This window comes from Rattus norvegicus, chromosome 15, assembly GCF_021556685.1.
Source record: "Rattus norvegicus strain SHRSP/BbbUtx chromosome 15, alternate assembly SHRSP_T2T, whole genome shotgun sequence".
Taxonomy (NCBI): Eukaryota; Metazoa; Chordata; class Mammalia; order Rodentia; family Muridae; genus Rattus; species Rattus norvegicus.
In genome coordinates, this window is record NC_141548.1 from 85,951,019 (window position 1) to 85,969,030 (window position 18,012).

The window sequence follows — 18,012 nt, forward strand, 5'->3', positions numbered from 1 at the left end:
ATAGATTGTTTTAAGGCTAATGAGATTAGGTAAAGTTAGTTGGGATACTGTGTGCTGGTCAGAACAAGGCAAACATTTTGTCTATCAGTTCTGATCTGACTGCAGCAGAAACCAACCCTAGATAACTCAGTCAAGATAGAGAAAGGACAAAGGAGACTAGAAGCTGTCCTCAGGAACATGCTGGTATTCTTTTTAAGGTCAGCTAAACCAGGCAATCCCATTCGATCTGCAGATTCGGTTTTGCCTGGAAAGTCATCGTGTCAATCCCATCCTTCATGGACAATACTCAGATTATCCAACTCCAAATAGGTGGGCTGGACCCTGCTCAGTGTCTTGCTAAAAGGGATACTGAGTACATGGTTCGGTTGTAGTTCTGCTCTGTCCCTTTTCTAAAATCAAATCCTTCCACTACAGCCTAGTTTCATGTCCTCTTTCTCCTACCAATTTTAGTCACTCTCCAGTCACAGCCACATATCTGCTCCTTATCTCTAAGTGAACTGCGAGTGGGACTGACACAAATTCTCTAAAGAGTGCACAGGGATGGGTATTTACACCTCTGTCTGCGCTAACACTTAGTTGTTGGTGTCTGTCCTCATGTTTTAAGGCTGTTCTGAATAGTCATCTGGTACCTGCTCTGAATAGCTGTGGTCTGTGTATGCACCAGGAGGTTAGACATTTTTCATAGCATTCTGAGGTGAGAGTATTTGCTCTACCAGACTGTTGTTGCTTGAGCCCACAATGTGCCCCAAGGGCTTCTGTTTTGGATGGTCCAAAGTGTGTCGCTCTATTTTGATGGATGTGAAGCCTCTAGGAAGCAGGACCTGGTTGGCGGAAATAGGCCACTGTGGGTGGACCTTTGAAGGGCGTGCCCCTCTGATTCTAGTATCAGTCTCTGGTTCTGGACACTGACAGCGTGAACAGCTGCTCCAACTGACTTTGCTGTCACCAGGATGGAGTCACTCACTTTGCCTTTTCTACTATGACGGACTGAAATTTCTCTGACAGTGTGACCCAAGTAACTCTCTCCTTCCTCAGTTGTCTCTATTGGGCACTCCCTTTGAAGATGCAAAAATAACCAATACAGATTGCCTTCCCTGCCAAGATGCTCTGCCATGACGACGACGTAGGCCCCCGTAGGCCCCAAATAGCTCGGAAAACAGCAGAGTCTGCCCTGAAACCTCTGAAATTAGGAGGCAGAGTAAACAAATACCTCTCCCCTTTGCAGTTCTGCTCTTAAACATTTGGTCACAACAGCTGAAAACTGAGTTATGCAGTGATAAACTGTGATGATTCAACCTGAGTAGCCTCAAACAAGCATCAGGGTTTGTTTGTTTGTTTTTTGTTTGTTTGTTTATTGTTTTTTCTCTTTTGGTTTGCTTGTTGCTTGGTTTGATTTTTAGTCACCTAAGGACTCCTGTTTAAAGGGTTGCCCCTCTGTGCTTACCTGGTTAACGCCTGAGCCTCCCGCCAGTCTCTAACATCAGACCCCTTAAGCATAGTTTCCAGTATTGATCACCAAGGACTTCATTTGTGAATTCCCTTGGATATCTGCATTTGTCCTGTCAAAATAGCCACACGGAACAGCAGTTCTTTCCATTGGTTTGGTTGCCAAAATTTGAGCTGCTGTAATTTCTGTTCAGGGCTGGTTTAAAGTTTACTTCAGAAAGCATCTTTTATATTTAAACTTCTTGATGCAAATGCTGACGCATGCCAGACACTTTAAACGTATTATCATTTCATCTGTTTTTGTATCAAATTAAAAAAAAAAAAAACAGGCTTATGAAGCACTTAGGAAGTGGAGGCAGGAGGATCAAGAGTTTGAGGACAACTTCCTCTGTATGAGACCCTGTTTCAGAAAATAAAAAAATAAATAAAAAATAACGAACAATATATAGAATTATGAGTAGGATAGGTTTTCGAGCAAAGAAATGGCCATTTAAAGAATTCAAATAAACCAGTTACTGTTACCCAAATTACTGTATTTTCTAAATAGCAAGATACTGTAGGTTATTAAAAATAAAAAAGTTAAAGAATAAACCCACAGAACATTATTTACCCACCCCCCAATACTTCTTTGTGGAGAAGGGAAACCCAACCGTTTAGGTGCACAGTAATTCCAAGGCTGACCCCGTCGGGTGATAAAAAGAGAGCATGAGGGGCAGCCACACTCTGTGAACTGTGGACTGTGTAATTCAGGAACCAAGGACATTTTCGTTTTGTTTTTTTAATGTGGCTCCGCACTCTTCAGCTTCATTGGCTTTTAGCTACATGATTGTAAAAGGCTAATGAAATGCTCACTCTCTTTTGAAATTGTAAAAATAGACACATAAAGTAAAAGTGAGTACATAGGCAAGACCAAAATCAACCCCCAAATCACTCAGTGCCATCTTGTCAGAATGTCGGTTCCTTAGCTATCAAAGAGGACGAAGAGTGGAGCATTTATTGATGTGTCTGTCGCCTCACACACTTACTTTACTGAATCCTTATCACAAGCTTCAGCCACAGAGAGTAGGCATAGCCAGGAAGCATGGTGAAGAACCCACCTTAGTTCACGTGTGTATGCAAAGCAGGGGTTAAATTAGAGTCTCATTCCAGAATCCAGGATTGTGGAATTGGTAGAGAACCCTACGATTCCCAGACCTTATGATTGCAGCAATGCTTTTGAGGACTTGAGTCAAGTTCCTGGCGAGGTACGTGAGGGTGGGATATTCTGGGTTGCTGTGCCGATGGGAACCTTCCAGAACCCTACTGTTCTTCCAGATGTGAATTTCACCAACTTGGTTTTGACAGAACTACTTTCTGAGTCCAACAAAGGGATAAAAGTTACTGTGGTAAGACATGCTAATGTCCCCGAATCTGCGGTCAGGTTCTATGTTTTGTTTCTGGCTGGTGTCTGGCCAAAGCTAAGGACTCAATAAATATTCTCAAAGCTAATGAACTGTGTAAGAAGCCAAGCAGAAGCAATTTTACTTTAAACAACAGGAACAAAGGGCACATCATGAAAAAATGAGGTTCTTTCATCAGCCCACAATCAACCCACAAAGGCCCTTTGATGTGGCAGGAAATGCCCTGCCAGGTGAAGGTAGTAGGAGATTCTCTAGCTCCAGCTCAGCCCTGGAATCCGTTACAGCAGATTTTCCACCATTGCGTCCCATGCCCATGATCTCAGGTCTTGAAGACAGAGGCAGGATGATTATAATTTTGGCGCCAGCCTGGGCTACATAGAGTCAGCCTCCTTTTCTTTCTCTGTGTGCCCCTCACCCCACCCCCACAACAAAAATCAAAGAAGAAAGGAAGGAAAGAAGGAAGGAAGGAAGGAAGGAAGGAAGGTTTAGTTCTTAGTGCACTAACTATATATGTTTGTCTTGTTTACATCATGGCACCCCTTTTGTGTGTGTGTGTGTGTGTGTGTGTGTGTGTGTGCGCATGTGTGTTTGTGTGTGTGTGCGTGCACACATATGTTTATGTGTGTGTGCATGTGTGTGTATGCACCTGTGTTTATGTGTGCGTGCATGTGTGTGTGTGTGCACCTGTGTTTGTGTGTGTGTGCGCACGTGTGTTTATGTGTGTGTGCATGTGTGTGTGCGCACGTGTGTGTGTGTGTGTGTGTGTGCGCGCACACACACACATGCATGTACATATGTAGGGAGAAATAGTTTCCTTCTGTCTTTCCTAAGAAAGCTCCCTTTCTGACTGGCTTATAAAGATGGGACAGGAGAGCATCCATTTATTGATTTATACTTTATTCCCTGACCATGACAATCTGTTTTTCAAGGTCTATTTTTTTATATTGGACATTTTCAGTGTTTGGAAACGAAAACATCAAACCTGAAAACGTGATATGAATTCTTTAATGATTTTCATCTTCTGCATTAATTGAGTCACTAGAAAAAGATTAGTGAAATCTAGTGTCACATAAATGCGATTTTATTCATTTCCAGGTATGTGCTGGAGTACACACTTACATATGCACACATACAAAAATACAGAAAGAAACTCATGTAAACTACTGGCCTGTGCTACTTAGGAATTTAAGGCTCACCTGATTCATAGCACAGCATGTAGGAATTCTGTCGGGATTAATAGCTCTGGAAATAATGCCAATGAATTGAAAATGATTGTGTCAGTACTTGGGTTTCAAAACTTTTAATTAAGTTTTTACATTTATTTATCTTAGGCATGTATGTGTATATGTGTGTGGTCAAAAATGAGTTCCCGTGTGGAGATCAGAAAACCATTTGGAAGAGTCAGTTCCCTCCTTCCACCATGTGGGGCCCAGGGACCAGACTCAGGTTCTCAGGTCATTGATAAGTGCCTTCACTGGCTGAGCCATCTCACAGACCCACAAAACAATTATATCTCAAGTTGGGCAGGGATAGTTTCTCATGAAAAGTTTCTTGAAGTTTACGTCTTAACACTTGGACTCAGGTTACTTAAACACATACATGTTTCAAATATATAGAATTCAAACATATACCAAGACACAGTCTCACTATGCAGCCTTGGCTGACCTGGAACTCACCGTATAGACTAGGATAGATGGCCTTGAATGCAGAGATCTACTTGCCGCTGCTTCTGCTCAAAGGTCTGTGCTCTCACACCCAGACCAATTAAGACATGCTATTTGACTAGAGCTCTGGTACCACAGCGTGCCTCTTAGGAGAGGCATTCGTGTTCATTCGACTAACCTATACCATTCTACTTAATTTGGAGGGAAAGTACATGTTTCTGTTTACAATCCCTCAACTTAGAACCTTGTCTTCTTGACTCCAGATGCTTTCGAAAATGTGGTCACTGGCGTCAGCATCTGCAGTTTTTGTTAATCCTGAAGACTCTCACCCATGAGACTGAAGCAGAAACCTGTCCCTGTCCCTCACTTGGAGTATGAGTCACTCAGTGTGGGCGAGGTTTGGAGATGGAAGCTGGCTCTCTCTCTCTGTTGGTAACCAAGGTAAGGGCATCTTGCTGAGAGAATGCTTGCAAGTACACAGAAAGCTAATCCCATGTTCTCGGCCTGCGAGTGTTGGCTACCACTGTTGGCTAACCTTTGCTTATTAGAAAGTATAATTCAGGGCGTCTTCACAATTACATAGTTCCCAGATACCAAGATACTTTTTTCTGGTCCATGTTTCCTTTGTCACTGAGCAGTTGCATACACTGAACAGGCCTTTGGGTGAATGAGGGGAAGACATGGGACCACAAAAGGACTTGGATGTCTTGGGAAATAGCATTGAACAAACAGTACATCAGAGAGTGAGGCCTCTAGAGGTGCACCTTCAAATTCCGGTTTTGTGTTTCACTGTGTAGGTTTTGGCAAGTTGTTAAAGGCATTTTTAGCTTTCCTCATGCCCAATATACCTTACTTTGAGTGTCTATTGCCTGGAAAACACCTAGCACAGAGGTTACTCTCAGTGATTGGCAAGTGACACCTTTTTCTACTATATATGCTCACCAAAAAGAAAAAAAAAAACGTTCTGAGGCCCTTTCTTATCATGGATAGCTAGGATAAACAAACCTTGGAGACTTTTGAATTTGGGCAACATTGCCAAGGATGTCTACTACTTGATGTATGATGATATTCGCCTTCATACATACTTCATGTTTCCGATGAACTCTGTTAGATAAATATCAGAAATGAAATATTATTATGAAATATAATTTGGTGTGTGTGGGGTATAGTATGCCAAGGTGTCCTCCCTCAGAAATCACATCTTGTGACAGACCTGATATATAGGTTTATTTAGAAGAAAGAGAGGGATTCAGGGCCTGGAGAAGGGGTAGAGACAGAAAGACGGGAGCAGAACCATAAGGGCAGAGAAGGGGGACAGAGGACAGAGAGGAAGAAGACAGAAATGGGTAGGGGGAACCATCCAGGAACATGGGAACAGAGAGGGAGGAGAAAGAGAGAGAGAGAGAGAGAGAGAGAGAGAGAGAGAGAGAGAGAGAGAGAGAGACAGAACTGGTTGGTGAACAGTCCTTTTCTATGCCAGGCCGCCTGCACCTGGAAGTGACAGATTACGATGTCTTCAGCTGTTGCTAGGTCCCTGGCCTTTGCTAGGTCCCTGGGTGGAGCCTAGTTGAATCTTCCTAAGCCAACAGTAACGATGACACAGAAATGGGTGCATTATCTTCTCTTTGTTCAGCGCTAACTTTATTTGCTATGTGCTTTAAGCACATGATTTTTAAGTGTTTGCAATAAAGGTACACATTAAGTGTATCGCTCTGATCTGACAGCTACAGCAGGAGCAAAGAGATGAAGGACTATCTTCTAGGCTGCATAACTGGCCAACAGAAGCCCTGCAATTCCAGCCCAGGGTTGCTGCACTTGAGAGACCCCATTCTTCCTTTGTGCCTGCCACGCGCTCTGCTGGGCTAAGAGTTGTGTCCCTGTAACCACCATAGCCAATATTAATAGGCCGTTTAGTCACCTTAGTAAAAGACAAATTCCCCGATGCTGATATCACAGCTACTCATGGAATCCCACAAACCCTTTGCTGTAGCTCAGAACCTCTTTAGCTGATTGAATTATTTCCATCGATGCGGATTTCAATTCCATCTAATAACAAGATTCAACTAAACAAACGACGAGCTGCCCTTGGGGTTTTTCCAGAGACGGGCTTCTGCCATAACTTTTCAGTTAGATGAATTTGGAGAATAGAATTATTAACGTCTGTCCAGTTCAGGCAGAATGCAACTTTTATTTTAGGGATGAACTTTACTTGTCATGGATCTAGTCATGAGATTAAAAATAAAAGATTCCCCTCCCCAAACTCCATCGCAGAGTCATGACAGGTCACAATATCAAGACATGCCAGAGGTGACTGAGGCATGAACTACTGGGAGGTGGAGATCAAGTTCTATCTCTAGGTGAGGTCAGAGGCACCACGAGGGGAGGATGCAGACTGTGCTAGGGAAAACATAAGAGAAAATGATCGGACCCATCTGCGAATTCGCGGAGCTCTTTGAAGAATTGAAAATCACTGAATTGAGTCTTGGACAGTGAGTAATCCACTTCGAAATGACAGAGGAGAGGGACGAAGTGTAAGTAAAATGGAGTTCAAGTTCCTCCAACAAAGGAAAGCATCAGGCAACTTGGAAATAGATCAATAGAGTCATTCAAGTGGAACACAGAACAGAAAAGAGCAGAAAGACTAGACCCATTGCTGGGTGACAGATTTTACCGAGGAGACATGAAACACATTTATTCACCCCACAAAGGGAACCCGAGTCAGACCAAAGTGGCACCTGCACCAATGTAACACTTGGTGGACCAGGGTGTTCTCATCAGGGTCACTAACAGAAGGGTGGGTGCGCAGTTACTGACAGGAAGTAGGAATGACTGAAACGTAGCTGCATGATCAGAAGACCCACGGCAACAGCACAAGCTGCACCTCATGAAGGCTGCAACCCTGGAGCGATCCGGACAGCTTGCGGGCCACAGTCCAAACCTCTCCTCTGCGGCGATGCGTCTCTACCCATCAACTGTTTATTCCTTTTATAAAACGGGGGAGAGACTTTCCAGAGGATCTTCCAAGTTGTTCTTTTCCTAGACTCGTGACCTTTTATTTACCTCCCAAGTCTCCGGAGCCTCTTCCTTTCTCCTGGAGGGAATGTTTCAGTGCAGAGGAAATTGCCTGACGACTCCTGTATGTGCTCATTTCCAATACTAACGCAGTCTCTGCTCCTTGCAAACCCACAGAGCAGAGTTCGTTACGGTTTTGTGTCCATGGAGCTAGCACCAGATTCCATAGATTAAAGAGTTACTATTCTCACTATTTCTCTTGGGATCCCCAGGCTACCCATACTTCCCAGTTAACTACAAACTTGGAGCTTCCCAGATGCCCCTCCATAGGTTCATTAATTCTATTGAATCACCCACAGAACCCCAGAAAGTGCTTTAATATAATGAGTGGTCTGCTGTATAGCTCAGAGCCTTCTGAATGGAAGGACCTAAAGAACAAGATGTCAAGGGTTGTAGGTAGGCCACGGTGCAAGGCTACTCTGGAGCTCACGAGTAGCTCGCCAGTGAGATGTTCTAGGACCCGTTTCCACCAAAGGTTCATTGTGCAGGCATGATTAAGTTATTGCCTATGATGACTGAACTCATTCTCCAGCCTATCTCCACTCCTTGGGGAAGGGTAAAGTTACCAACGTTTTCAACCTGTTAGTCAAGGGGCTAGTTTTTCAGGTGACTAGCTCTCATCCAGAATCTGTTTAGGTCGATTCTCTTCTTGTGTCCACGTTGTGGTAAATTCGGTTCTGCCAGCCTCACGTTCAGCAACCCAATAGCAGGAGCACCAGGTGTGACATATTTCCACTGTCACTGCATGGTAAGTATTTTCCCATTTACATCCCCTTTAAAAGGCCTTTCTTCTCCCTGTCTCTCAGTCAGTCTTTCTGTCTGTTGTCTGTCTGTCTGTCTTTCTCAGTCATATTCCTAGTCTGAGAAGGACTTGTGCTCTCCCCACTTCTCGAATAAACCTCTTGGCATGATCTCTTAGCACCCCTTGGCCTGGACCCACCATGGTACCTTTTCTGCCGCTTTACCCTAAAAATCATAGTGTTCAAAAACAAACAAATAACCAAAACCCAACCAACTAAACAAATAAGAAACATTTTTTTTCACTCAGGTAAGCCCAAGGGTTTTAGTGTGGCCAGGAAAAAAAGGCAAAGACAAAGTATACGTCTATATTTTATTACACCTCAGCTATCCAACCTTATTGTTACTCAAATCTGAAGTGTGCATGAGTAAAGCTTGTGCTGTCCAATATGGCTCCCACCATGACACCTACTGATTCAGAGCTAAGGCAATCTGTGTCAAGAGTTGCTTGTAACACCACTCCTTACTTGCACTCGCTACATTGAAATGATCTCATGTAGGCAGGCGATACCATGCTAGGCAGTGGAGAGGAGAACATTTCCTCCTAGTAAATTCTATTAGGCCATGTTGTAAGCCAAAATTTCAAAATAAGCTGATCTTTAACAAGGCAAGACAAAGGTCTGAGGATGTAGTTTAGTCGTAAATTGCTTGGCATGCCATGTATACCCTGGGTCGATCCTCTGTAACACATGTACCTCTAAATGCAACCCAAGCATGTGTTCTCAGTAAAAGATATACTCACTTATTTATACAATTGTGTACCACAGTTCTGGGACTGAACCCAGTTTGTGTATATGAGGCACAACTCAGCTATATCCTTCGCCCAAGAAGTATATTTGAAATGTAGAGCGATAGAATGATATTCTGCACAAACAATATATGCAGGGATACTGTAATGAATATGTTAATGTCAGCTAACACAGACATTGAAACAAAAATGCGTTATTAGAATCAAATGGAAGCAGTCTCTCATGGTGAAAGGACATATGGAGCAGGATGCCATAATAATTTAAATGTTCATATTCCTAATAATAGTAAAACATCCAAATAAAGGAAGTAAAGTTAAAAGAATTAAAGGTAAAGATAAAAAATTATATCTGCATTTGGAGATTTCAATACTCCTCTACCACTAGTTAATATGGCAACCAGACAGAGGAGTAATTAAGGACATAAAGGATCTGTCTTAGTTAGGGTTTTACTGCTGTGAACAGACACCATGACCAATGCAAGTCGTATAAAGGAGGTGTGTCCAGGCAGCTAGGATGAGGGTCTTAAAGCCCATATTCACAGTGACACACCCACTCTAACAAGGCCACACCCACTCGAACTGGGCCACACCCCCTAATAGTGCCACTCTCCGGGCTGAGCATATACAAAGGGATCTGAGCGAGGCTATCAGTCATCACAGCCTAACTGGCATTTGTGGAACACCATACCTCATAACCGCAAAATGCAGACGACTAAGATGTGAATGGCTCATCAATTATTCTAGGCTATTAAACAAGCTCACAAACCCGAAAGATTGCAATTGCATAGAGCTCCCTTCTTTCCTAACCCAACAGAACTAAATTAGGAATCAATAATAATGATATATCTAAGGGAACTCCAAACTTAGGGAATGAAAGAGCAAACTCCTAAATGATGCACAGACCAAAGAGGTAATGAGGGAATTAGAAAATATTTCAAATTCAAATTATGACAAAATTAGAACATACTCAACTCTATAGGAAAGAGCAAAAGCAACGCTTGTGGAGAATTTTAACTCTTTCAACGTTTTTATTAGGTAAGAAGATCCATGGTCAACAATCGAAGGGCTGTCTTAAGAAGGTAGAGATGGGGATGGGGGGATGGCTCAGTCAGTAATGTGTGTGCTGTGTCAGCATCAGGACCTGAGATCACACCCCTAAGACCCTATAGAAAGTTGGGCACACAGTGAGTGTCTGTAACACGGTGCTGGAGAGGCAGAGTCGGGAAAGTCATAGGAGTTTGCCAGCCCCCAAGTCTAGCTGCACCAGTACGTTCCAATTAGGTGAGAGACCCTGTCTCAAAAATCAAGGTGGGAAACAACTGAGGAAGACACCTGATATTGGCCTCTGGCCTCCACTCACATCCTCACGTGATGCATGTAAGAAGGTGGAAATTGGAAATCAAAGAGGAACTAACTTAAGGGGCGGAAATAAAAGAACAGAAATTAACGAAATAGAGAAACCAATTAAGAAAAATAACCAAGTTAAGGGTCAGGGAGGATCCAGAGGCTGGGGATGTCAGCTGTGAGAACCATGGGTCTGAGGAGATAACACCACAAGGTCATCACTTCTTTATAAGAGCGAAGTCATGTGAGAGGCTTTGCAACATTGTATTTCTGCCTTTGTCCAAACGATGCTGTGTGTCTGTACCATTTTAACAGTATTTCAGAATTTAAGGTATTAGCAGTTATCAGACCCATTGCTTATGTTTCTCTCTCTCCCCCATTCAGCGTTCAGCAGCATTAGAATGAAGCTGCTATTTGGTTTTCCGCTGACATCACATGGTTGGTTCTCAGCAGTGTATGAATTCATGTAGATTCCAGGCAAGGGGCATGGAACAGTGCTTCTGGTTCTCCAGCAGGTCTTAGTGCAAGACCACGAGAACGTTGTCTGAAAACACTCTGTTGGGTCCTTTTTCTCCTCTAGTGCTGGGGACCAGGACCTTGCACAAGCTAGGCATCCTCAGTGCGATATTTGTTTCTTTTTTTTTTTTCTTTTCTTTTTTTCGGAGCTGGGGACCGAACCCAGGACCTTGTGCTCACTAGGCAAGCACTCTACCACTGAGCTAAATCCCCAACACATATTTGTTTCTTTTAAACTTGGCTGTGAGGTAGAACTGAATTGCCTAGGCAGCCTTGAAGTCATCATGTAGTCTCTGGAACAGGTAGGGTGACAGGCCTGTGCCACCAGCTCTACAGTCTGCCCCAGACTGTTGAAACATTTTAATTAATTAATTAATTAGTTACACTCCAGATTTTATTCCCCTCCAGTCCACTCCCCCCCTCACAAAGGTTCCACATCCCATACCTCCCCCCACCCCACCTTGTCTCTACAAGAATGTCCCCACCACCCCAGCTGACCTCTAAACTTCCTGGGGCTGCCAGTCTCTTGAGGGTTAGGAACATCTTCTTTGACTGAACCCAGACCCGGCAGTCCTCTGCTGTGTATGTGTTGGAGGCCTCATCTCAGCCGGTGTATGCTGCCTGGTTGGAGGTCCAGTGTCTAAGAGATCTCAGAGGTCCAGGTTAATTGAGGTTGCTGGTCCTCCTACAGGATTGCCCTCCTCCTCAGCTTCCTCCAGCTTTTCCCTAATTCAACCAGAGGGGTCAGTGGCTTCTGTTCATGGTTGGGTGCACATATCTGTGTCTGACTCTTCCAGCTGCTTGTTGGATCTTTTGGAGGGCAGTCATGGTAGGTCCTTTTTGTGAAAGCCCATAGCTTCAGTAATGGTGTCAGGGCTTGGGGCCCCCCCTTGAGCTGGAACATACTTTGGGCCTGCCGCTGGACCTTCTTTTCCTCAGGCTCTTCTCCATTTCCATCCCTGCATTTTTTTTCAGACAGGAAGAATTATGGGTGAGAGTTTTGGCTATGGGATAGCAACCCCTTAAGAATGACTCACACACTGTAGAATGCTGGTCACTTGCTACCCAGTTCCAGTTACACAAAGCTCTGGAGATTCAGTTACAGAGGGCGATTAGAGTTAGCAAAACTAGGTTTGCTACTTCAAGGCTTATCATAAAAATACTTTTCTTAATTCTTTAAGAATTTCATAAATGGATTTTCCCCAATTCCTTTAGATCCAACCCAATCCCCTGACCCTCCAACTTAGATACTTGAAAATTTCTAAAGCAGGTTTTATCACTATATGGTATAATAATAAAATATTAAGTAATTATTAATATATTATTATTATTTTCAGCATCTCCAAGGCAATGGATATCTTAACTAGCTTAACTGTAGTAAGCAGTTAAAATTACATACATATATCAAAACAGCAAATGTACTGCACCCCTTAAATAAATATAATTTTCATTTATCATATTATGATAAAGCTAGGAACAGGGCAAAAGTTACAATGTTGTATATAGAAATGTCAGTTTGACCAGTGAAGTTTTGGAATTTCCATTTGAATTTTAAAGTTTTTTTAGTTTTTTTAAAATCATAATTAATCAGGGAAATGCAAATCAAAACAACCCTGAGATTCCACCTCACACCAGTTAGAATGGCAAAGATAAAAAATTCAGGTGACAGCAGATGCTGGTGAGGATGTGGAGAAAGAGAAACACTCCTCCATTGTTGGTGGGATTGCAGACTGGTACAACCACTCTGGAAATCAGTCTGGAGGTTCCTCAGAAAATTGGACATTGAACTACCTGAGGACCCAGCTATACCTCTCTTGGGCATATAACCAAAAGATGCTCCAACATACAACAAAGATACATGCTCCACTATGTTCATCGCAGTCTTATTTATAATAGCCAGAAGCTGGAAAGATTCCAGATGCCCTTCAACAGAGGAATGGATGCAGAAAATGTGGAACATCTACACAATGGAATACTACTCAGCTATCAAAAACAATGACTTCATGAAATTCATAGGCAAATGAATGGAACTGGAAAATATCATCCTGAGTGAGGTAACCCAATCACAGAAAAACACACATGGTATGCACTCATTGATAAGTAGATATTAGCCCAAAAGCTCGAATTACCCAAGATGCAATCCACAGACCACAGGAAGCTCAAGAAGAAGGATGACCAAAATGTGGATGCTTCCACTTCTTCTTAAAATGGGAAAAAATAATATCCATAGGAGGGGATATGGAAGCAAAGTTTGGAGCAGCGACTCAAGGAATGGCCATTCAGAGCCTGCCACACATGTGGCCCATATATATATATAGCCACCAAAACTAGATAAGATGGATGAAGCTTTAAAAATGAATGCTGAAAGGGACCGGATATAGATCTCTCCTGAGAGACACATCCAGAGCATGTTCAATACAGAGGTCAATGCTAGTAGTAAACCACTGAACTGAGAACAGGACCCCCTTGGGGGAAATTAGAGGAAGTATTGAAAGAGTTGAAGGAGCTTGCAACCCCATAAAAACAACAATGCCAACCAACCAGAGCATTCAAGGGACTAAACCACTACTGAAAGACTATACATGGACTGACCCAGGGCTCCCACTGCATATGTAGCAGAGAATAGCCTTGTTGGGGCACCGGTGGAAGGAGAAGCCCTTGATCCTGCCAAGGTTGGATCCCCAGTGCAGGGGAATATGGGGAGGCCAGTAAGGGGGATGTATGGGGGGAATACCTGAATGGGGGAGGGGGAGGGGGAGGGGAGAAGATGGGGGCTTATGGACAGCAAACCGGGAAAGGGAATAGCATTTGAAATGTAAGTAAAGAAATATATCTAATAAAAAGTTTAAAAAATCGTAATTATTCAGTAATAGTTTTAGGTAGGGAACAGATGGGCGGCAGCACTGTATTCTATATAAAAAGACCAGAACATACTCTTGCTTCATTGTATCTTTCTTTTACTCTTTAAGGGGAACTGAAGCCAAAATCTTTGTTTTGAAAATCTGTAGTCTTTCTCATAGTATAAGATAATCTTGTTATGTAGCAATTTTCCATGCATATATACATCTTTGACTATGCCAGAGGTCAGATTTTGGCCTGTAAAATCAAACTGCACTCAGTAGGAAAGCCTCAACCGCCAACTTGCATGTGCTTCCCCTTCCTACACACACACACACACACACACACACACACACACACACACACACACACACACACACACACACACAGAGCATCACTTCAGAAAGGCTGTGTCTTGTCAGAGATGGAATTAGAAGGTAGAAATAACACGTTTAATTCAGAAAGCCCTTGTTTCCGCTGTGGCCACCTAGTGTTTCTGCAATCTGAATTAAGACCCTTAACAGGTTCATACGTCAGTATTCTAAATACCTATTTCACAAGGCCACGGTGTGCTTTTGAAGAATCATGTAAGCGAAACACCTGGCACCTAGGAGCCCCTCCTAGACGCTCTAGTGCAAGTGGCTGGTCAAAAAGCAGCTCTCTCACTTTCTTACTGCTTTGTAAGAACTAGTGTGGTGGTGTAAAGGTCTTTAAAGCTGCACAGGGGGCTTGAGAAATGCCTCTGTGGATAGAAGCATTTGCTGCTCTTGCTTGCCTTTATGGGGCCTTTAGGTACCATAGATGCCAGGAGGAGGCTTTCAGGTCAACAAAACCCAAGTGAAGTAGCCCAGGCGTCTGAGGTCTGGTGTTTGATTTCCAGCACCCATATAGTGACTCATAGTAAATCCAGTTTCAGATTATCTGACATCCTCTTCTGGCCTCTGTGGGCACCAGGCACACATGTGGTAGACATTCGTGCATTCAAGCAAATCACTCATCATCGTTGTCGTCGTCGTCATCTTCATCGTCATCATCATCACACAAAACTAGGTTCCACCCTTCTTTGTCATACGTTAGGACTTTGACTTCCAGCAAATTATTGAACCCCTCAGAGTTTCCGTGTCTCTGTAGGAGGACAGGAGATTGATCATCAATCATATCCACAGATGCATAAGGAAGAGATCTGTAAAGATAGGTCAACATCCAGAACACTGCCCAGAACAGTGGATGCTTGATTAAGCTTTCGTTAGCTCATCTTTCTGCTATTAAGATTTTTGGTATCAAGGTTTGATTTACAAGGTCAAAGGCATTCAGTTGATCAAAGCCTCCAGGATTACCATTGGCAATGTTAGAGCTCAGGTCACTTTCTGGTTCAAATGCTGGATATTCGATTTCGTTTCTGCCTCTGTGGGTGAGCGCTAAGGGTGAAAAATCTCACTGCAGAGCAGAGAGATGCTCTGCCAGCTCAATGGATGTTCTCCCTCCTCAGGCCTCCAACGTTCGCATTCTCACGATTGATGATTATTGTTTTATGGTCTTTTTTTTTTTTAATTCCTATCCAGAGAACTCCGATTAATACTCTCTACCAGATAACTCCCATTAGTCACTTTACCACGCACCAGGATATATGACCAGTGGGTACAAGGCACTGTTTATTTGATTAAAATCCTTTAGCTTAATTTTCTCGTTGCTAGTAGCAACCCACAAAGGATAGATCTAAAGTGACACGTCGGTGCCACGGTGATTGCCATGCATACTTTATTCTTTCCTAACTTGTGGCTTCAAAATGGCCTTCCCAGTGCTGAGAGCAATAAAAACAATGGCTGCGTGTTCTGCCTTAGACATATGGATGAACCATGTCGTAAACAGTCGAATGAACCTTTCCCTGAGGCTTTCAGATGCAGCCTTAAGGCCCATAGACTGCTGCTGTCCACAGCTATAGGGGCAATGACAGGGTTTGTACTATAAGAGTTGTTTTCTCATTTCCATAAACCGATACACGAGATCAGCGTAATGTACAGAGTAGCTGAGGTATTTGCATCTTTTTGAAAACTACTGTCATTTAATAAACAGTGCATGGCACCTCTTTAAGAATTCCTGGGGTTGGGGATTTAGCTCAGTGGTAGAGCGCTTGCCTAGCAAATGCAAGGCAGAGCTGTTTGTAGATGGCAGCGAAATTGTATTAGGCAGCTTTCTAAGGGCAGATGGAGAAATCTCTGTAAGCAGGAAAATGTTGCTGGGCAGAAGCAGGACAAACCTTTGAGATATTTGTTGGGTCTTCTAAAATGGAACCTGGTATATAGAAAAAAAATCAGAGAACCACGGTGGTCATTGTGGTTCGTGGGCATCATAGATGGGCAGGACTTTTGGTTGCTTCCTTCCTTTGGAAGCTTGGGTGGGTGGGGCCTTTAGGTACCATGGATACCAGAAGGAGGCTTTCAGGTCAACAAAATCCTAGTGAAGTAGCCTGGGGCAAGAGTTTCACTCTCCATCCACCACTTTGTTCATTTGCAAGTCAATAGAGAGAACCTTGTGGTGCTCATTTGATTTCTGCTTGCTCTCATGCTGTCTGACCTACTACTGCTGTACTCAACAGAATCAAGGACTGTCATCCTATCGACTCCTGCAGATTGAGAAGCCTCTTTGTTAATAACAAAATCTGATAATTTCATTCCTCAGGGGCCAGAGCGGGACTCCATATCCAGTATGGTGAAGAATAGAATCTTGGAGGACAGGCAGCTGACAAGTAGAGGGGAGCGGCTGACAGAGTCAAGCTGCGACTTAATGGGACACAGTTACATCTGGGGCAGGGGCTTAACACCAAACTGTAGCCCAGGAAGCACCTCTGAGATGTGACCTGTGTCACATCTGTGCACCCCTCTGATCCTGGGAGGACCTCAGAATGGACCTGAGAAGACAGCCAGAGAGATGCCAAGATGCCAAGAGGCTTCAAAGAAGATGCACATTGTGTCACTTCCTGAATTTCCCCGAGTTTAACACACAAGACTTTTTCTAATAATAGCAATTAAAAAAAAAAAAAGCTCTGAAGTTTAGTGAAAGTTTTTCTTTTGCCTTCTTTCTCCATTTCTACAGTGTTGCAACTTCCTTGCTCAAGCTGGCCCTGGGCAGCGAAGACGGGCACTTTTCAGTTGAATGTTTACCATGGAGAGCTGCCAGGGCAGGAGCTGCTAAGGATGGTTCAAAGATCCACCAGATCCTGATCTTTTCTCGCCTCCTACTGACACTAAGCCCGAAAGGGCCTCGTGTCTCAAGAACTATTTTGTTATTTTTACGACACACTATCTATTATTAGAGCAGAAAGAAACTTGCATGTGCGAGGAAAAACAAGGCCGGATGATCACCTGACGATCATTCTACAGAGCATGCATTTTGCGGCCCTGCTCGTGCCACCTTGGCTTCTAGTGATATTAACAGGGTCGTCTCTCCGGAGAAGCGGTGCTTTCGCTCAATGATTCCAGGCCCCAGGGTTGCAGGAAACTCACTTGCATCCGGTTCACTAGTTGGAACTCCTTTCCGCTCGCGGTCTGTACTCAGGGTGCCTACAGCCGCTGCCTTCTCCCGACTTTCTCAACATAGCAACATAGGAGGAATGAAAGCCCCGAGGGAGCTAGAGGCCAGTATTCCTTAAAAGAATTCCTTCTACTGCTTAATTTTAATTTGGGCTTTTTTGAAACAGGGTCTCTCTGTGTAACCCCGGCAGTCCTGGAACTTGCTCTGTAGACCAGATTAGTCTTGAACTCAAGAAGTCTCTGTGTCTGCCTCCCGAGCGCTGAGATTGAAGACCTAAGCCACCACACCAGGCTTTAATAAACTGCTTTTAAACCAGTGAGCTTGTTTTTTTATAGAAAAAGAACAGACTCCTTAACATTTAACTCCATAGCTACAGATGAGAGACGAGAAACCCCTGTCTTAAGTACTGTACATTCTTGGTAAACATCTTATGCAAGGAGATGGGAATCTATAAAATCCAAAGGTCATGCCTGTTTAGAATAGCATTCCGTGATATTTTAGGAATGGAGGGTGCTAGAGGAAGGAGGTAGGTATTACTGGAGCAGAGGCTATATATTTCTTTGCTGCTTTATAAGTTGGGACGTAATCAGCCTTGCTAAACACGGGCCACCGGGGTGAATGAAAAGTCTGAGACAAGCAAGAGCAATGAAAAGGG

The 18,012-nt window shown here is 43.4% G+C and overlaps 1 long non-coding RNA gene across 1 annotated transcript in view; it reads left to right on the forward strand.

Annotated features, from left to right (window-relative positions):
- LOC148001113 (uncharacterized) overlaps nucleotides 1-17,671 on the forward strand; it is a 62,491-nt gene extending 44,820 nt beyond the window's left edge. Inside the window, exons 2-3 of the long non-coding RNA XR_015639048.1 lie at nucleotides 4,774-4,951; nucleotides 16,506-17,671. This is a non-coding gene — a long non-coding RNA (uncharacterized LOC148001113). The remainder of the gene's footprint in view (nucleotides 1-4,773; nucleotides 4,952-16,505) is intronic.
- The last annotated feature ends 341 nt before the right edge of the window (nucleotides 17,672-18,012 follow it).